Raw genomic sequence first — 22475 nt, 5'->3', positions numbered from 1 at the left:
TATATAACTTATTTGATTTATTATGATTTTTAAATCTATTTTTAAAAGGATTAAAATCAAATAAATTAAGGAAAAATCAAATATTTGATTCAAGTGCTTACAAAGACCAAATCTAATTATGCCCCATATCCAATATAATTTCGTGCACTTGATGTATGGAGTGATAAAATCAAATGTTGGCCAAATTTGGAAGGATTCCATAGATTTTTTCCAATCAAATTTTCTAAAACTTGCAACTCAAGATTCACATGGATCCTCTTCAATTTTATCAACCCTAAACGTTCACATATATATACTGATCAAGTCCATAGCACAAGGGGAAGAAATCTGCAGCCAGAGCATACCTAACCCGAACTCAAAATTCCTCAAAAAACTAAATCTTCAATTCTGAGATTTAAAGCAATTCAAGTGTTGCAAGTGATCGAGAATCATTCCTGGAGCATCAACAAACGATTCCCAATCGTTTTCGAGTCACAAAACCACACGAATCAGGCACTGTAAGTCATTCTTGACCAATTCGTAAACTGACTCAATCCTGTATATGCACGCATGCATACTCAAATCTAATTGCATATTCTTACTTATCTTGATCTGTTTATCGTTTCTGGATAGTTTGGTAAGTTATAATGCCTTCATGAACGTATTGCCATATTAGGGTTTTCGGAATCGATTTGGGGTTTTTTGACACAGGTATTTGTTGGTTAAATTGAAACCATCATTAGGTTCGTGAGAGTCCTACGAACGTTTTGGGACCCTCGCGAAAGATTTCTATGTGCGTTTGGGTCTATTCGCTATTTTTCAGGTACAGGAGGGAGACCTTTTATAGCGCTTTTGGAGAAAAACGTTGTTAAAACTCTGGCTAGAGGTTGAAGACGACGACGCGTCACCTCCCCATTGGCCAGTTTCGCGCGCGCGTTTTCTTCAAATCCTGGGAGATCCAGTGGATTAAGACGCACGCCTTACCATGCTCCTTCAAGATCTCAGCCCTTAGTCTTTCATCCAAACGCATCCAACGAGCCAGACCCTGCAGGTGTACCGTGAACCACGCGTGTGAGCAGCACTGGATTACAAACGATAAGTTCCAATTTTTTTTTCTTTTTAATTGCATAAATTGTTTTCTAATTATTATATATTGCTTTTTATTATTTTATATATATATACATACATCACTTTTAATATTTTCTTTTTTATAACTAATAATAAAACATTTATTTTCTTTTGTTACATATATATATTATTATAATATTTTTATTATTTATTATATTTATATATTCTTTTTACATATTTATTTAATCCTTATTATTTTATTTCATATTTGAAAATCCTTAAAAATTCATATTTATTTTATTTTAATTCTAAAAAATTTTTCAAAAATATATTCTGTTCCCGATTAAATTATTTTACTCCGATTTAATTAATTAGGTCGCGGGACCAATAATTAATTAAATCATTTGTTTTCTTATTTTATTTAAATTCGTACCCTAATCAGGGTTTACGAGATCATGCCATACGCTGATTTTTCATCTTCTTTTGTGCATAAGCAGGGTTAGCCATATGATTCGCCCCGAGTGCGCGCCTTCCACAAACCTCAAAAGTTAAGTAATTTATTCAATTAAAATTTTATTTATATTGGTTTATTTGTAGGGTTTGCCTTGCGTTCACTTCTCGTTCTGCCTTGTCTTTTCAGGGTTACCTCCGAGGTTTCCTCCTACTCTAACCATATCAGATCAAATTCGAATCAAAGCTAAGTGTTCTCTATTTATTCACTATTAACTTATTTTTCTTTCCTTTTATTTAAGTTAATCCTGATTATCTTCGAATTAATAATACACTCACGCCTTGTCTGTTCTTTGTCTATTCTAATGATCAGAGTCAACGTTTCTGGCAAACCCTTGCCCTCAACCCTGTCAGGCAAATGCAAAAAGCTAAGTATCTCTCATTTACTTACTCATTTTTAGTTTATTGTCTCGATCTTCTTGTTTTAGGGTCAGAAATATTAACCTTCGAATTAGCCATACACTTACCCAGTTTTTATTTTCTTTCTTTCAGGGTTTGTGGATTGCCAAAGCCACGAGTTTGGTAACCCTAAAATTTTACCCCTTTTATTATTTCTTTTATTATTACTTGTATCAAACCCGATAAGGGATCCACTGGTTACAACTTCCCGCCCCTTTACTGCTTTATATTGTTACGTACTGTGTGGTTAGTAAAATAGGGAGTGCAACTCTAAATCGATTAGAATAACTAAACACAAGATAATATATTGAATTAACCACACGTGATTGTTGCACACACGCACCCTTTTGGGGTAACCTCTCTGTTGCCTGTTGCCTGTTGCCTTGTTGCCTGTTGCCTTTGTGTTTTTGCAGAATAAGCCACGTCCCTCGAATTCGAGGATACCTCAGCCATGTTGCCTCGATAATTAAAAGGTCATACGACCCTAATGATGCTGCCTTCGATACACAAATGACCTCGACCCTCGGATGTTACCTACGAAAAAGGCTGAGGTATCTTCTGGTTGCCTAACGAAAATGGCTTATTCTGATCCTTGCCTTAGACTACCTGCCCCTCTATGGCATGGGACAGTCTTATGGCAAAGGATGCTTCGATGACCCTTCAACCTCCAAACGAAAGGTTTCCTGCCCTCTTATGGCAAGGATAGACCCTTTCATTCTGAAAGGCTAAAAAGAGACCTATCATCTGAGTTTAAGGTAATTGCCCCTAATTGCCTTGCAATGCTCAAACTTTCATTATATTCTTTCTCATAATTTTTCAAAAGGGCAACGCTTATTCACAAGCTAAAGTCCCTATCTCTTTCATCTACATTTTCTAAACAAACGAGCAAGCAAAGCAATTAAGAGCCCATGGAAAACCATGGATGCAAAGGGTGCCTTACACCTTCCCTTTGCATAAATTACCCCCCGAACTTAGATTTCTTTAAAAAGGTTTTTTTTCTGTTTCTTTTTGCCTTTCTGAATTTGTTTGGATAAAATAAAAGACGGTGGCGACTCTTGCTTACCGCGACATTTCGATCGATAAAAAGTCAGTTCACCGTGTTACACGTTCCTTCATCACTTATGAGAGCTCTTGGCACTCCAAACCTTGCGAAGATATTTTCCTTCAGAAATTTTACCACCACTTTCGCATCATTGGTTGGTAATGCAACTGCTTCAACCCACTTCGATACATAATCCACCGCCACCAATATATAATTCTTTCCAAAAGATGGTGGAAATGGACCCATGAAATCGATTCCCCATACATCAAAAAGTTCTACTTCCAGCATGGCATTTTGAGGCATCTGATTCTTTTTCGAAATGTTCCCAGTTCTTTGGCACTTGTCGCACTCTTTGATTATCTCTTGGGCATCTTTGAACAACGAGGGCCAATATAACCCTGACTGAAGGACTTTTGCTATAGTTCTATCTCCACTAAAATGTCCTCCATATTCTGAGTCGTGACAAGCTTTTAACACATCTCGTTGCTCTTCCTCTGGAACACATCTTCTAACCAGCCCGTCTAGTCCTTTCTTGTATAAGAATGGATCATCCCACAAGTAGAACCTGCAATCATGCAAAAACTTCTTCTTTCGGTTAGAACCAAAATCATCGGGAATCACCCCACCTACCAGATAGTTTGCATAGTCAGCGAACCAAGGTACACCAATAACAGCGAGGATGTGTTCATCTGCGAACTCATCCTTTATTGGCCGCTTCTCTTCTGTTTCCTCAATGGGCGACATTCGAGAAAGGTGATCCGCCACAGTGTTTTCACACCCTTTCTTGTCACGAATTTCCACATCAAACTCCTGAAGGAGTAAGATCCATCTGAGAAGTCTTGGCTTAGAGTCCTGTTTGGCAAAAAGATACTTCAAAGCAGCATGGTCAGTGTAAACAATGACTCTAGAACCCAACAAATATTGCCTGAATTTATCAAAGGCATACACAACTGCTAGCAACTCTTTTTCGGTTGTTGCATAGTTCATCTGTGCAGGGTTCAAAACATGACTAGCGTAGTAAATAACATGCAATAATTTTTCTCTCCGCTGTCCTAAGACTGCCCCTATTGCAATGTCACTTGCATCACACATGATCTCAAAAGGTAGAGACCAATCTGGGGCCACAACAATTGGTGCCGAAACTAATTTTTTCTTGATAGTTTCAAATGCTACGGCACACTCATTATCAAAATTAAAAACCTTATCCTTAACCAAAAGAGTAGTTAAGGGTTTTGCTATTTTAGAGAAGTCTCTAATGAACCTACGGTAAAATCCCGCATGTCCCAAGAAACATCGGATACCTTTTTCATTCATTGGTGGTGGTAGCTTTGATATAACTTCGATCTTCGCTTGATCTACCTCGATCCCTTTGTGGGAAATTTTGTGACCCAAAACTATACCTTCACGCACCATGAAGTGACACTTCTCCCAATTGAGGATCAAATTTGTCTGTTGACATCTTTCTAAAACAAAAGCAAGGTTAGTTAAACAGCTATCAAATGACTTACTGAAAACCGAGAAGTCGTCCATGAAAACCTCCATATGCTTCTCAAGCATATCATCGAAGATGGCTTGCATGCATCTCTGAAATGTGGCAGGAGCATTACATAACCCGAAGGGCATCCTTCGGTAGGCAAAAATACCAAACGGGCATGTAAAGGCTGTCTTCTCTTGATCTTCTGGTGCAACCGCAATCTGATTATACCCCGAGTAACCATCGAGGAAACAATAGTAATCATGCCCTGCTAACCTTTCCAACATTTGGTCAATAAAAGGTAGCGGGAAGTGATCCTTTCTTGTCGCTAAATTCAATCTTCTGTAGTCGATGCAAACTCTCCACCCTAATACCGTCCGTGTAGGAATCAACTCATTTTTTTCATTCTTAATCACTGTCGTTCCTCCCTTCTTCGGTACCACATGAACCAGACTCACCCAAGCACTATCAGATATGGGGTAGATCATCCCTGCATCTAATAATTTCACAACTTCTTTTCTGACTACTTCTTTCATCACTGGATTGAGCCGCCTTTGGGGTTGAACTACCGGTTTGTGATCATCTTCCATGAGAATTTTATGCATGCACACCGTAGGACTAATACCTTTTAAATCTTCAATAGACCATCCCATAGCACCTTTATGCTTTTTCAGCACTTCCACGAGCTTATTCTCTTGAAGACTTTCAAGGCGGGAACTTATGATCGCCGGACACCTACTTTCGGTGTCTAAAAAGACATACTTCAGGTTTTCCGGCAGTTGTTTCAATTCAGCCCCTTTCTTCGGTTCATCTTTCTTTTCCTCCACCAATGGTTGCCTAAGATCTTCCCATCGGTTTGGTCTAGAACTTTTAAAGATTGGTGTTGCTTCCATCATGGCTACCACTTCCACCTCTTTTTCATCAACCGCGTCCTCTTCATCAAAAATTGATAAACTCAACACTTTGTCCAAAGGTAATTTTTGTGTTTCCAAGGACTTTTCATTTGCATATATTTGATCAATCACCTCAATGTGTTGACTAGTGGCAACATCATCTTTGTATTTCATGGTGTTTCGCACATCAATTTTTAACTCTTCATCATAAACCTTCAGAGTCATTGTGCCTTCTTCTATGTCTATCAAACATCTTCCGGTTTCTAAGAATCGTCTTCCCAAAATGATTGGGATCTCTTCATCTTCCGGCATCTCTAAAATAACAAAGTCCACCGGGAACACAAATTTGTCAATTTTAACAAGAACATCTTCTACGATCCCGTATGGTCTCTTCACAGAATGGTCAGCAAATTGGAGTGTCATTCTTGTATCTTGCACTTTACCTATCCCCAATCTCTTGTAAATGGACAGCGGCATAAGACTCACACTTGCTCCCAAATCAATAAGGGCTTTTTTGAAAGATCTATCCCCAATGGTACAAGGAATAGTCACAAAACCTCGATCCTTCTTCTTCACCGGAATCTTCATACCCTGCAAAATAGCACTACAAGTTTCGGTTAGAATAATCGGATCACGATCGATGGTCCTTTTCTTGGATATAATATCCTTCATGAACTTGGCATAGGTAGGCATTTGCTCCAACGCCTCTAGGAATGGAATATTTAATTCAAGTTTCTTGAACATCTCCAAGAATTTTTCAAAATTCTTCTCATGCTGCCCTTTTTTTTTATTTCTAGTGGGAAAAGGAAGTTTAACGGCCAGTTTTGGCTCAATAATCTTCCCTTTCGTCACCGGTTCTGATATAACCACATCCTCAGCTTCTACCTCATTTTCCTTTATTTCCACATCAACTTCAAGCAACGGCTCTTCTTCTTCAGCATTTTCCTCCACAACTTCTTTGGCTTTACCACTCCTAGTGCTTATAGCACTCACATTAGTATGATCTTTAGGATTTGTAACCGTGGCACTAGGTAGAGCACCTGACTGCTGAGGGTTTGCCATTTGTTGTGCAATTTAACTCATCTGAATTTCAAGATTCTTAATCGATGCACCGGTGTTCCGAAAATTACTTCTTGTTTCTTCTTGAAATTGGGAACTTTGAGTGGCCATCTTTTCAATGGCGATCTCCCAGTCCGCTTTTCTTGGTCCCTGTTGCTGAAATTGTTGTTGCGTTTGTTGATACGGTTGTTGATATGGTTGTTGCGGTGGTCGATATTGTTGTTGTTGTGGTAGACTTTGATATGACACAGCTCCTTGTTTAGGAACATTCCCTTGTTGATATTTCCAGGAGAAATTCGGATGATTTTTCCATCCCGGATTGTAAGTATTGGAATAGGTGTTGTTCTGCTTCAAAAAATTGATTTCCTCCACCTGTTGAGCTGTTGCCACACAATACATGGCAAAATGAGGTCCTCCACAAATATCACAATTTACCGCTTGAACCGGCTGAGCTGGTTGAACCTGTGCTACAGTTTGCTTTTCAAGGGCCATTTGTTTCAGTCTTCGTTCAACTTCAGCTGCAATTTGATCTTCCATCTTAACAACTTGGTTTGACAATTTCAAATCGACTAACCCTTCCGACTGATTAACACTGCGGTCATATAACTCCAAATGTTCATTTGCCGTGATAGCATCAATGATCTTCTTTATCTCAGTGGCTGTTTTGAAGTTTGTTGAGCCACCAGCAGCTGTGTCAATAAGTTGCTTCGTCTTCAGCTTAAGACCATTCACAAAATTATGCATTTGTTCAGTCACATCCATGTTATGAGTGGGACATGCAACCAACAACCGTTTGAACCTCTTATATGCATCTCCGAGTGATTCTCCTTCCTTCTGTTTAAAATTTACTATGTCATATCTTTTGCGGATATACACAGAAGCAGGGAAATACTCATTTAAAAATGTTGTCTCCATTTGTTGCCAAGTGGTGATACTTCCAGCAGGTAAAGAGTAGAACCACTCTTCAGCATCATCTGACAAAGTGAACGGAAACATCACTAGTTTCTTTGCCTCTTCAGAATGTCCCTCTATTTTCAACGACGTAGTCATAGTGAGAAACCTTTGTAAGTGCTTGTTGGCATCTTCATTAATTCTTCTAGAGAAAGGTTTCTTCTCAAGTTGTCGTATGGTTGCCGGGTGCAACTGAAAGTGGGCAACATCGACCGGTTGATTCACTATTGTCATCCGGCCGGTTGGTGCATTTGCTCCACCATAATCACCTAACAGTCTTTCTACTGGAGCTGCCATAGTTTTAGCCTCCGAATCCGAGTGCTCAGAATGAACAGAAAAAGTATCTTCGTTATCAGATTCCGAAGCTGTCAGATTTTCTTTTATCGCTTCCAGTCTCTCTTGCCTTGCTTTTCGAAGTCTAGCTCGCAACGATCGTTCTGGTTCTGCGTCAAAAAGAAATTCTGCTGAGGCCTTACCTCGCATAAAAAGATTAGACAATTATTAGTAGTGAGCAAATAAAACAACAGAAAATTAAAATTAAAATTTTAGTTGCAGAGCAACAAAAATCCAATTGAATTATTATTAAACTTATATTTTGGCATTCCCCGGCAACGGCGCCAAAAACTTGATCGGAAAATTAGCAAGTGTACTATTTTTCACCGATGTAGTTTCAAATAGAGGTTTATACCCAGTATCGAACTCGCGGACTGCGTAGGAAATACAAGTTTTACAATTATTCAATTGAACAAAATATCATGGGGTTTGTTGGTTTGTAGAGAAATTATATAAATTATAACTAATTAAAACAAAAGTAAAATAACGGTTCTTGAAAATATAAGAAAGCATGCTAGGTTAGGTGTATAAATTGCCGCGCAATGAACTTTATTCCCCAATTTATGAAATATAGTTATAATGAGCTACTACCGAATCTCAAGAGTTGTTTTCCTTAATTCCTTAACGGAAAACCTTTGGTGTTTATCTTTAATCCTAATTCCTTAGCTATTAATGATAACAACAAGTACGATAATGATGAATATCAAGAATTAAACGGCTACTACGGTTAAATCCTCATTCCTAAGCAATTTTTACCGAAGTATTATTGTGCAAAATGCGTTGAGTGGTTTGTCCGAGCTAAACCTCAACCGTAAATCCGAAAACTATTTGTCCGATAGAAAAGGCATTAAAAACTTTGCACAATGAAGATAAACTCATTAAAACTTGAATAACATAAATTGATAGAAAATTAGTTCATAACAATGGCAATTCAGGGACACCCCCTAGCATTGGGGGGTTTAGCTACTCATAATAATATTCGAAGAATTAAAAATAGAGATGATAAACTTTACAAAAATTAGGGAAAGCTTTGATCTTCAATTGCGATTGTCGTTGAAAATCTCCGTTCTCCGAAACCCTTGATAGCTTCTCTTCTTCACCGTAAAGTTCTTCAATATGATCCAAGATAATCAAAAAACTTTCAAACTAGGACTAAGTAGTGTTAGGTTACATTCCATTCATGTAAAAAGTCGAAAACGCCCTTAATGAGACTTGAAATAATGAAACAGCTAAAAAAACAATTTATGGCCGCAACAGCTGACACGACCGTGTCCCACGACACTAGCGCCCGTGTCAGCCTCTGTTTGCTCCCAACAGCTCTTTTTATTCTTTTTCAGCTGACATGGCCATGTCCCACGACACTGGCCCCTGCGTCAGCTACTTTCTTTGCCTTTTTGACTTCGTTTTCTTCTGTTCTCGTCCCATTTTTTCGGCGATTCTTCCTTACACCTGAAATAACCAATAACTACCAACAAAGTGATCAAAAGTAACTATTCTACTAAAAATTACCACTAACAATTAGATTAACAAAGCATGAAATAACTACTTAAAACAACGAATAAACCATTCACAGTGTTACCGAAATGACCGATTTTTACTAAATAATTTGCGAAGTATAAGTGAAATTTGGTGACCGATCAGTGGGTTTTCGTCGTTTCAAAACTTCATGAGTTTCCTTTGACTGAACCTCTTTTGCTTTTTCTAAGCATAGTATCACACCATTCACAACCTTCAGAATTCGTAGATTGATAAAGAACACCTTTGACCCTTTTGTCCATTGGTGGGGAGTTAACATATGTCGCCTTCCCTCCATCGTAGTTATGCATCTTTGTTCAGGATATTGCCCCCAGTTGGACAAACCCTTGCCCCTCAAGTTATCGTAGAGTGTCCTTGTAATGTTTGCTATGTTCTAAGATGAACCCCTTTATGACTGGATACCCCTTGAGTGTATCCATGCGGGAGCTTCTTTGTTGAACTAATCCTTGCTCGACGATAACCTTGGTTGTATTTACAATCCCGTTACGACAAGGCATGGACATGCGGCTGGCATGGTGAAATACATCTTTTTTTCTATAATAAGACCAAGATCATTCTCGATATTTTATCCTCCTTTATCCATAGTTTATGATCCTTTGATTTTTCTCCATGAGTCTCGGGAGATCGGCTAGCACGGAAAGTGTGGATGCGGGCGGAGATGCGAATGTAAATGTATAAATGCATGAAAATGCAAATGCATGCAAAAGACTCCCCTTTTTTGTATGCTATGACTCCTTATATGCAATACAGACGTGCGACATATATAATCCTAAGGATAGCCTATGCGGATTTTGGGGTAGCATTAGACCCTAGCAAAATCCTTGAAAGTTAGATGTCATGACACGCCAATAGAAATCCCTTAGATTAGGGAGTATGTAGAAGGTAGCGGCTGGTGACCGTTAAAGACAATCACCAAATCTTATGGCCATCGAGAGGCCGTTCGACGTGTACCAATGAAGTTGTCCCCGTCTGAAGGTTCTCTGTGCGGAACACAACCTATCTAAGGACGATATCGAACAAAGTGAAATCTCTACAGGCTAGGGATTGAAGATACATAAATGGAAATCCAAACCCTACAAGTTGGAGGGTGCGCGGGAATAAGCACGGGGTGACCGTTCAAGACAGTCACTAGATCTAATGGCCATCGAGAGGCCAATAGACGTGCGGTAATGGGGACGTCCTTCAGGGGAAGGACGAAGTCATCGTAAAAACACATGGACATAAAAGAAAAATCCCTACCGGCTAGGGAGTTCGTAGGAGCAAGCATGAGGTGACCGTTCAAGACAGTCACTAGATATCATGGCCATCGAGAGGCCAACTGACGTATGCTAACGAAGATGCCCTTCGTACGAAGGATGTGATTTTATAAATAGAATCCCTACAGGCTAGGGAATGCATAGACGTAAGCACGAGTGACCGTTCAAGACAGTCACTGGATCTCATGGCCATTGAGAGGCCAATTGACGTGCGTAAACGAAGATGTCCTTCGTGGGAAGGACACGTAGGTGTAAAAATACAAAGATATAAAAAGAAACTCCCTACAGGCTAGGGAGTGCGTAGATGTTGGCGTGGGGTGACTGTTCAAGACAGTCACTAGGTCTCATGGCCATCGAGAGGCCAATTGACGTGCATAAATGGAGGTGTCCTTCGTGGGAAGGACATGGTTTGGGAAATAGAGTCCCTGCAGGCCAGGGAACGCGTAGGAATTCCTGCAAAATTAAAACGCAAGACATTCCCAGTATATAAATTGCACACATATAATAAGCACATAAGCACATAAGCCATAGGTTCATAGGTTCAACGTAACGGCTTAGGGTGCCTACCCTTCCCATTGGTATGTTCTAGAAGGTCTCATGGGGTCGCTCGTAGCCGCCGAGACTTTTTGTCTCTTTGGATTTTAGAACAACTCATTCATCCATGAGGTTCGAGTTTTAGGGGTAGGTTCCCAAAGAGATCAGCTAAATACCAAGTCCAGCCCTCAACAAGGCCAAGCCTCGTATCAGACCTTTTCGGATATCTAACCCACTCTGGGTGGAATTATAATAAGACTCGTAGGCGATGTAATTCCCCTCTGGTCTTAAATATAATTCCCATGCTTAGGTTTTAACGCAATTTATATATAACACAGAAATATACAGTAAAACAAATAAGCAATTAAATAAACCCAAAAATGCAGTACAACAACAAATATTAAAATAAATAAATAAATATTCATTTAAATTGTTGTAAATAATTACTGTAAATGGAAATTTTAAATAAATAAATAAATAAATAAATATTTAAATAAAAAAGAAAAAAAACCCTAAATCCTAATCCAAAACCCTAACCCTGGCAAATTAGCCAAACCCTAAAAATTTGCTAAAAACCTGGATAATTTACCAAAAACCTAAACCCTGCCAAAACCTATAGGAGCATGATAAATCATCATTTAGGTTTTCCCCAGCAGAGTCGCCAGCTGTAGCAACCTGCCCTAAAAATTAAGATTTAGAGTCGCCACCTATTCTACCAGGGCGAATAGGAAACCCTACGAAGTATAAAGATTTAGGGTAAGATTATTATAATCAGGTCGAGGGAAGGTGTTAGGCACCCTCAACCCTTTCCTAAGGTTTGCATCTTAAAGTAAAGGTGTATGGCTAAAATAATTAGGTTTAATAGCTAAAGAAGTGAATAGGGAGAAAAGTGAGATTTGAACGAATTGAGGTTTTGGGGAAGGGGACTCGCCTTGTTACCAAGTGCCTACGTATCTCCTTAGGGAGAATCAGAGTCAACGTAGTTCGGGCAGGGTTGTACGCCTTAGATTTGATATGAAGTGTTTGAAGGTATTTTGAGTTATCTATCATAGTTTTGAGTTTTGTGGTTTGCAAGGCATTTTGAGTTACCTTATCGCAGTGATGAAAATCCCTAGTTTGAAGGAGTGTTTTAAGATTTGGACGTACAATCCTGACTTAATATGTTACCGTTAGTTGTGATGATCAATAGGTTTGATCACCATAGTTAACGGATTAGATGAAGGATTGCCGACCAATTTTATCGATAGATTCGATCGTCACGAACAGCAAATAAAATGTATTTTGAATAATTATTAATTTATCGTTATCCCTCATAATCAATAGGTTTGATTATTACACGATAACGAATAGAGTATGCTAATCATTGCAACCCATAGATTTGGTTGAAACCATTTAGCAAAATAGATGTATTCTTATTATTGGATTTAATTAATTAACTTAATTGATTATTAACCATTGCGACCAATAGATTTAGTCGGAACGAATAATAAATTAAATCCTAAAACTTTGGCCAAGTGGCTAGTGGGATGGGGGAAACCCTAATACATGATAACCTTTCTAGGGTTTTAGTGATTTTTATAATTAAATTTAATTAAAATAATTAAATCGAGTAATTAAAATAATCGGGAGAAGTCCTAATATTAATTATATCCTAATTATATAATAATCCTATTAAAAATATTAATTGAATTTAACATTTAAATCTAATAATAAAAAAACAAAATAAACAATAAAAACAAATAAAACAAGAAAACCTGGGCGCTAATTGCATGTGGGCATCCTCTGGGGGTCCATGATATGCTTCCAGTCCTGAGTATGTTGGATTCAGCGTTGGAACGATCCTAAGGTGATGATTGAAAGGCCTATGGTGGGGCGCATAGAGCCATATACACTGGATCTGAGAACCAAATTTGCTAAAAATAAAGAGCTTCACCTGGGTATCGAACCCAGGTTCTTTCACCTAATAACCACAACGCGCTTCCACCACGCCGTTTCCCATGTGCTGTTTACCAAATCATCCATGAAAATAATATACAAAGCAAACAATTTCCACTATTTCAAAGACAAAAAAAACGCGCGCGCGGGCCCAGGGATTCAAATTGCTCCACTCGCACGAAGACACGTCTTCGTCTTCCTCACCCCCACCGTTGTTTTAGATATGGCTACAGTGATGGTGGCGCTGCCGTCGCTACATGTTCTGCATTTTTCAAAAATGAAAGATAACAACAATAAATGAAAAAGGAGACCATGGCTCCGTCCGAAATCCACTCCTGAGTATGATGGTACCACTGTTTTCGTCTAATTCGGCCTAGAATGGGAAACCCCAATTCGAGGCCCTAAAACCTAACAATGGTGAATCTCTACACCTCCACTTAAACACCAATTAAACAGACTAGAAAGCTTACAAACATCATTATGAATGCAAATATATAACCATAATCAATTTATAGTGCCTGTATAATGAGAATCGAATCAAAATTTCGTGGCCAAACCGTGACCCTGTCTTCGTGATTCTGGGCGGTAGAGATGACTTGTGATGATCCAAACGGCTTCAATGAACACCTAGGAAGCTAATTCAAACCCTTAAAAGCTCTGAATTTGTATGCAACTTGGAAATCGAATCTCCTTTTTTCTTTGCATTTGTGAATCCGGTTTTGGCTCTTGGAGGCCAGAAAATCCTCCCCCTGCGTCTGCAATTGTTGTTGATTTATATATCATTGAATTAGGTCAATTATTATGCAGAAAACACTCTCCAATCCATCCCAAAATATTGCCAATTGATGTGAAGATATTTGATTGAAACTTTTATCAAATCTTTCCAAAAATACTCTTTTCTTGCCCTTGAAGCTTGTGGACGAATTTGGACCAAAAATATGGCATTTGGATAGTTAGATTTGATTGTAAATCAAAACCAAATCAAATATTGCATATTTCCTTCATTTATTTTGATTTAAATTATGTTTTAAATGAATAAAAATTCACTAAATTTATAATAAAAATCATATAGTCGTGGGACTGAGTTTGGAGCTTCTTAGTAACCTTATAATCAAGTTTGGATCATAACAAGATAGGCCCATTTGCAAAAATATCCATTTTGAACATTATTCGCTTCATATTTTCCATCCAAAATCGACCAACTTTGACAAGGCATATCTGTTAGAACAAGATTTGTTCTGATCAATATTCTTAGTTTTGATGATAACAATGTATATGAATTTTGCTTGAGATAATGTGGTACTCTAATCCTATGCAATTTCCATTTTAGGAAATATATAAAGAGTATGCACAAAATAAGCGCAAGAAGCACTGACTCAAAAGGTTCAGCATGCAACATCAGAACATGCTCTGGCAAGACATCAGAAGATGGTCAAGCAGAATCAGACCATGTTCTATTGAAGCATCAGAAGAACTTGAGATCAGAAGCAGAAGCACTGAAGTTCTCATGGTATTACGCTAGAAGCTCTTCAAGGTCAGAAGACAAGAAGATGCTCTGCACCAAGCTGCTATGACTCTGATATATTCAAACGTTGTATCTACAAAGATCAGATCAGAAGCAAGTACAAGATGGCAGACTACGCTGACTGACAAAAGGAACGTTAGAAGCTATTAAAGGCAAAGTCAGTTAAAGCAGGAAAAGCAAGGCTCGAGGTAGTTGACAAAAGAGTGAAACATTAAATGCAATGTTGTACGGATCACGCAACGTGTTAAATGCTCCCAACAGTCATCTTCTCAAACGCCTATAAATAGAAGTTTTCATGAGAAGCTGAATACAACACTTTGCGCAAACATACAGAAACACTGTCAAATTCAAAAGCTCTCAAACTTCATCTTCAACCTCACTTCATTACTGTTGTAATATCTTAGTGAGATTAAGCTTAAACTTTAAGAGAAATATCACAGTTGTGATTATAGCTTTTAAGAAGCATTGTATAAGTCTTGTAAGAATTTGTTTACATTCATTTGTAAAGAACTATAGGAGATCAAGTTGTGATCGGATTCTCTAGAAAGTCTTAGAGGGTATCTAAGCATTGTGTTCCTAGAGTGATCAGGTTGTGATCAGAATACTCTAGAAGACTTAGAGGGTATCTAAGTGGAAAACCATTGTAATCTTGTGTGATTAGTGGATTAAATCCTCAGGTGAGGTAAATCACTCTAAGGGGGTGGACTGGAGTAGTTTCGTTAACAACAAACCATGATAAAAATATTGTGTTCACTATTTTTATCTTAAGAGTTTTTAAAGTCACACTTATTCAACCCCCCCCCCCCCCTTTCTAAGTGTTTTTCTATCCTTCAATATCTCCCTCAATTTTTAAGATATGAAGGAGTTCTAGGACTTTTTGGAAACCTCAAGATGTCCTCTACAAGCCAATTTGGAACATATTTTTCATTTCGAGATTTTATCTTGATGATATGGCCTTTGACAAAAAACTGCTTTTGGTTAACCTTTTAAAAGGACCTATAATCTTTTGTACCATATCTCTCAAATGAAGCATTTCTGGCATTGGCTTGTGAGAGACAAAGTTGTAGAGAATCCAATTTCCTTCAGAATAGGCTTTGGTTGTGAAATTTTGGATACACCATGTGGAAATTATGACCAGTCAAAGTTGAGTTGACTTTTCCGATAAAAAACCCTAATTTGAACCTTTTGAATTTGTTCATTTCTGTTTTTTTTAATGGATCATGATCAAACTTTGATCAAATGATGGATATAGCCTCACATACTTTATGTTGACCAAAAGTCAGGAGTTTTGACTGTACTTTGACCATGGTTGACTTTTAGGTCAACATTGTCGATTGTTGATCATCTGAGCCCTTGAGTGAGCAATCCTTGGAATTGAAGCTTGACTTTTGACATGGAGATACTTTTAGACATATGAGATACCTTGAGATCCATTTAAGGCCTTAGAAATTCAAACTCCTTTGATAAAATGCAAACCCTTGTTTTGAATAGGAGAGAGTGATTTGAGAAAACCCTTGGACCTTGAGTCATTGATGATGAAATAAGGAGGGCAAATTTTGGGGTATGACACATGCATTTGCATAGTTGAGTCGCATATTGAGTCACGTGTTAAAGTTGTTGTTATTATTCGTTGTTTTATTGATCGTTGTTGTGTTGTTGTTGTTATAAGTTGCTGTTGTTGCTATACATTGTTATTACTGTAAGCTGTTGTTGTTATTAAGTATGTTGATTAAGTTGTTACGTTGATTTAATAAGTGGCTTGTTGTTGTTACTGAGTGGTTTGTTGGTCATTGTATAGTTGCTGTTATGAAGTGGTGGAGTTTATATTATTATGATCTAATATATTGTTTATCATACGCCTGTTTATATTGATTCGATATCTCACCCTTTCTTTTGTTTCGCCGTTACCTTTATACTAGTAACGTGCAGGTGATTTGAGGCGATGAAGATTTAGTAGTTTCATCGAGTCCAAGTTGGTGTGTTGCTCTGATATGTAGCACTCATGGAGGAATGAATGAATGTATTTGTAGTTTCTATTGTTGTTAGTATAGTCATTTTACTTTAGTTGAATAAAAAGTGACACGTTGTTTAAGTTGAATAATTATGAATTCCGTTGCGTATTGAATAAAAGTTGTTTTGTGATCCTCCGCAATCAAAGTGTTGTGTATCTAGTTATGTGATATTTTTATGAAATAAATATGATATCCCAAAGAGTAGTTGAAAGTTTTTAAAATACTCTAATTTTTGTATTACAATTTTGGGTAGAATTTGGGGTGTTACATTAGTGGTATCAGAGCAGGTCGGTCCGTCCGGTCAGAGTCGTCTAATTGTTGTTTATTCCTCTGTACGCGACAAGTGTGTACAATACTGGTGGTACTTGTTGTTTTTCTAATTTCTTGTTGCAGGAGTTGGTTTGAAGCTATGTGGGGGAGAAGTGGTGCTTCTCGGATATATTTAGTTGTAGGATGTTGGTGTGTTGTGAAGGATAGAAAAACACTTAGAAATGGGGGTTTGACTAAGTGTGACTTTATAAACTAGTAAGATAAAAACAATGAGCACAATTATTTTTATCCTGGTTCGTTGTTAACGAAACTACTCCAGTCCACCCCCTTAGAGTGATTTACCTCAACTGAAGATTTAATCCACTAATCAATATGATCACAATGGTTTTCCACTTAGATACCCTCTAAGTCTTCTAGAGTATACTGATCACAACTTGATCACTCTAGGAAATCACCACTTAGATAACTTCTAAGTCTTCTAGAGTCTACTGATCTCACTGATCACTCTAGGAACCTTTTACAATCAATGTAAAATAAATGTTACAAGAGTATGAATTGCTTCTTATCAAGCTATAATCACGACTTTGATATTTCTCTTAAGTTCTAAGCTTAACACTCACTAAATATTACAAGAGTTTGTGAGGTTGAAGATGAAGTTCGTGAGCTTTGATTTGAACAGTGTTTCAGTATTTTTGCAAGTGTTGGTTAGCTGCTTCTGATCAGAACTTCCATATTTATAGGCGTTTGAGAAGATAGCCGTTGGGTTGCATTTAATGCATTGCATGAATAGTACAGCTTTGCATTTAATGTTTCACACTTTTGTCAACTACCTCGAGCCATGCTTTTCCTGCTTTTACTGACTTTGACGTTTGTAGCTTCTAACGTTCCTTTTGTCAGTTAGAGATTAGACTTAATAGCCTGTCATCTAGTACTAGCTTCTGATCTCAGATTTGTGAATACAACGTTTGAATAATCAGAGTCAACAGCTTGGTGCAGAGCATCTTCTTGTCTTCTGACTTTGAAGAGCTTGAGCGTGATACCATAAGAACTTCAGTGCTTCTGCTTCTGACTTCATGTTCTTCTGATGCTTCATAGACCATGTTCTGATTCTGCTTGACCATCTTCTGATGTCTTGCGAGAGCATGTTCTGATGTTGCAATCCTGAACCTTCTGAGTCAGTGCTTCTTAGCGCTGAATTTTGCATACTCTTTATATATTTCCTGAAATGGAAAATGAAAAGGATTAGAGTACCACATTGACTTTTACAAAATTCATATATATTGTTAGCATCAAAACAAGAATATTGATCAGAATAAATCTTGTTCTAACAATCTCCCCCTTTTTGATGATGACAAAAACATATATAATTGATATGAATTGGCAATCAGAATATCAGATGACAAAAGACAATTACACAGTTATAGCATAAGCATATAAACAAAGTGTGTGAATATGTCTCCCCCGAGATTAACAATCTCCCCCTGAAATTAATACTAGAAGAATTTTATAAATAAAAGACTTCCCTGAGTATTTTTCCATTTCAGCAGAGACTTTCACTTTGCCTAGAACTTCAGAATATTCAGAGCTTCTGCTTCTTGCTTCCATAGGACAGCTTCAGAGCTTTGAATTTCTTCTTTGTAATCCATTGAATCATAGCATGCTTGATTTTATCAGAACATTCTTGAATGTATCAGAGCATCATCAGAGCATCTTTACATCCGGAAATGTATTAGAGCATACTAAACAAAGATTTGTCAGAGCATGAATGTATCAGAATATTCTTGAGAAAGAATGTATATCAGAGTATTCTAACAAGAATAATGTAACATATCATTCTAACAAGAATATCTCAGAGAATTCTAGAAATGAATATCAGAACATTCTTCATGCTTCTGATCTTGAAGCTTCACAACACTAAGATTGCTTCAATTTTCCATGCTTCTTTATAGAATTGCTTTTCCTCACGTATTTGCTTCTCATGTTGAGCTTTTTTAGAATATCTTCAATCCTGCAAAAAATCTCAAAGACATAGAACTTGCAAATAATGTTAGGAAATGTTGAGACTTAATCCCAACAACTGATATAATAAATCAGATCAATTATCCTGTTTCTCCCCCTTTTTGTCATAACATCAAAAAGCATTAAAAGTTTAAGATGATAAAAGACACACATAGTGAAGAAGATAATTTTTCATTGATAAAAAAATATCAGAAGTACAAAGGAAATAGAAGCAGATGCAAGACACAGATGCATAGAAACAAGAAAACACCTAAGACCAAGACAGACTACGACGGGCCAAGCTTAGAAGCTAAGAGGGCCTGAAGGTTTTTAATCTCAGTAGTGTCTTCCGTTTGTGTCTTCATGAATGATCTGAACTCATTGTGAGTATCGTCATTCTTGTCCAGACGAGAAGCTAGATCAGCTTGATTCTGTTGAAGAGCCTTCATGGTGTTTATCAAAACAGAAGGTCCAGCGAAAGAAGCTTCAAAGCTATTATCCATGACAGGAGGATTCTTAGCATGTGCATTGACCATGAGAACATCATCTTGATTTTCCTTAACAGGAGATTTCTCAGCAAGATGATTCTCAGCATCATGATTCTCATCATCAGCTTCTGATGCAACAACATCTTCAGCGTAAACTGGAGCAGGGATTTCAGCATCTGGATTCTCTAGAGCCAGAAGAATGTCAGCCAGATTCTTAGGAGGTGTTGGAGCAACTGGTTCTGATGGGTATTCAACTTCTGGATATACCATACTTGGTGCTTTAGCAGAGGGATTCTCCCTTAACCAGTTGAATATGGACTAAAAGTCTCCAATCAGAACGTTGAGTTGAGGCTTCCACACAACCATAGCCAAAGGATGTACTTCTTCGAGTTCATCAACAAGTTCCTTCTCTTCAAGAGATTTCCAGCTTCTGATGGGGGGATAGTACTTACCATCATCTAACTCCAAAAAATAACCAGAAGGTCCAGATGCATCAGCCAAGCATCTCTTCTGGATATACAGAAGATCAGTCTGAATATCGTTCTCAAAGATTTTCCACAACTTGCCAACAGGAGCATGATCCATCTTGGAGTCATGAGCAGCTCTCAGAGTATCCAACCCTGTTCTGACATTATATTCTAACAAGTCATAACAAGTATCAATAGAGGATTCAGGAGGATTGAAGGTGAATCGATAGTCAGGGTAAAGAAGACTATAGGGTTCAGGTTCTCTTGAGAACAAGGCAGAGGTGATAGAAGAGGTTAAGGAGGATAAAGAATCTGCGGTGGAGGTGGTTGAAGGATCAATGATTGGTGAGATAGCAGAAGGAATGAAGGTGGTTGAGAATATATTTTCAGAAGGGATTTGGGGAAAGACATCATTTAGTGGTTGAGGGTTGAGAACTGGTGTAGAAGGAAGTGAACGGTTTCTTTTTGTGGTGGTGGAAGAGGATGGAATTTCAGAAGGAGGTGGCTTTTTCTGAGGGGGGAAGGTCAGAAGAGTCTGTATTGTAAATATTATGAATGAGTTTCTCAATCTGTTAAGAGGTTCTGGGTATTTTGAGAGACTCTGTAAGTTTCTTCTGCTTCTTTGCTTGCTTAGCATCAGGTCCTTCTTCTGTGACCTTTCTCTTCAGCTTCTTTTCTTTATTCTTCTTGTCCTTCTTTCTTAACTCATCCAGAGATGGAAGAGTTCTTCCTCGAATCCAAGAAGGATCAACAGAAGTTTGTGCTTTAAAACATGACTTCAGATAGCGTTTAACAGATTTGTCTAGTTCCTCTTTGAACATATGAGAGAAACTCACAATAGGATTTCTTCTGGTCAGAATATCTGGAAACACTTTTGGAGGAGTGGTCACCTTTTCAATCAGCTGCATCCTTTTTAGAGACTGAGCATTCAGAATACTCCCACGGATAGCAGTCATGTTCTGAGACGAGCCAGCTGCTCTCAGAATATCTATCAAGCCACTCTCAGTCAGAATATATGAAATCATTCTTCCAAAAGGAATAGTATTCTTGTTGAGTTTGGGATACTTTTGACGTTCTTCATCTCTTGATTCTTCAATATTTGTCTTCAGATGTTGAAATAGAATGTGTGGTAGATTGACTCTCATGCCTTTTTCAATGCAGAATAATATATACTTTTGATCCTGATTGACATAGGTAGCAGAGGTTGATGGTTTTCTATGATAGAGAGATCCGAGAATGATCTTAGCCCATACTCTGTAGGGAGGCTTCAAGTCAGTAGTGTAGGGAGAGGCAACACCAGAAGAAAACAACTCTCGATCAATTTTATCCCAATAAGTTTTTCCTGGGAGAGCTCCAGTGATTCCATCTACACCCTTAAGACTGTACAGTTTCCTTAACAGCTTCTCAGTCACAACAACTTCATGCCCTAGCACGAAGGAGATGACTGGTCCAATAAACCTTTCAAAGAAATTTGACCATCCTTGTACTAGCATTGCAGTTTTGGTTTTGAAATCATGAGCCATAAGATTTTCAAAATGCACCATAGTTTCACAAAGAACCTCCAGTTCATCATAAGGAATCAAACAGGACTTCAACGGAGGGTTTGCAGATTTCTTTTGTTGAACTTGGTTTAAAGATGATACCTTGCGTTGAACATTTGAAGAGGAAGCCATGGATTCACACTGAGATTACTGGGTTTAGAAACTAGGGTTTATGCAAAGAGATAGAGAGAGAGAGGGAGAGACAAACACAGATAATGAATAATGAAGATGAATGGAAAGAGATGAAATGATATAGAGATGTGTTTATATAGGCACGAATTTGAAATGATATGCAATATGACTCAGAATGAAGGAGATTACAGAGTTTGAATCAGTTAGCATTTAATGATGAGTGACGTTAGAGTGAAACGTGATATTTGAAATGATTTGCACAGTTACCTAGGGCGGCGTCTCATCAACTGCACGCACGCTTGTCCAATTAGAGTGAACACGTGTTCATCTTCTGGAATAGCTGGTGACAGCTGTTTTGCTTTAAAAGAGATTCTGAATCAACTTGACATATGAAACGTCAGTAATAACAGAATCAGAATATCTAGCTGATCAACAATCAGAACTTCTTATAAGAAAATAAACTGAGCATTTCAAATCTAATCTATATATCAGAACTTCTCATCCATTCATTCTAGGCATAAATCCATACTGATATTCTTCAGAATGAACTTAAACCTATCTTCAGCAAGGGGTTTTGTAAAGATATCAGCCTATTGATGGTCTGTATCAACAAAGTTTAAAGATAGAACACCCTTCTGAACATAGTCCCTAATGAAATGATGTTTGATCTCAATATGCTTAGCTTTGGAATGTAAGATTGGATTCTTAGATAAACAAATAGTAAAAGTATTATCATAGAAGAGAGGAATGTTACTCTCATATATCTGATAATCTTCTAGCTGACTCTTCATCCAGAGCATCTGTGTACTACATCCAGCAGCAGCAACATATTCTGCTTCTATTGTAGAAAGGGCAATTGTAGCTTGCTTCTTGCTGTACCAGGAGATCAGGTGACTTCCAAGAAATTGACAACTTCCCGAAGTACTTTTCCTTTCCACTCTATCTCTAGCGTAATCAGCATCACAGAATCCTACTAAGTTGTATTCTTCAGATCTTCTGTAGACTAAACCAACATTAGTAGTACCTTTCAGATACCTCAGAATTCTCTTAACAGCTGTTAAGTGAGATTCTCT

The sequence above is a fragment of the Vicia villosa genome, linkage group LG7 (assembly GCF_029867415.1).
Source record: "Vicia villosa cultivar HV-30 ecotype Madison, WI linkage group LG7, Vvil1.0, whole genome shotgun sequence".
Taxonomy (NCBI): Eukaryota; Viridiplantae; Streptophyta; class Magnoliopsida; order Fabales; family Fabaceae; genus Vicia; species Vicia villosa.
Note: the sequence above shows the minus strand (reverse complement) of the source record.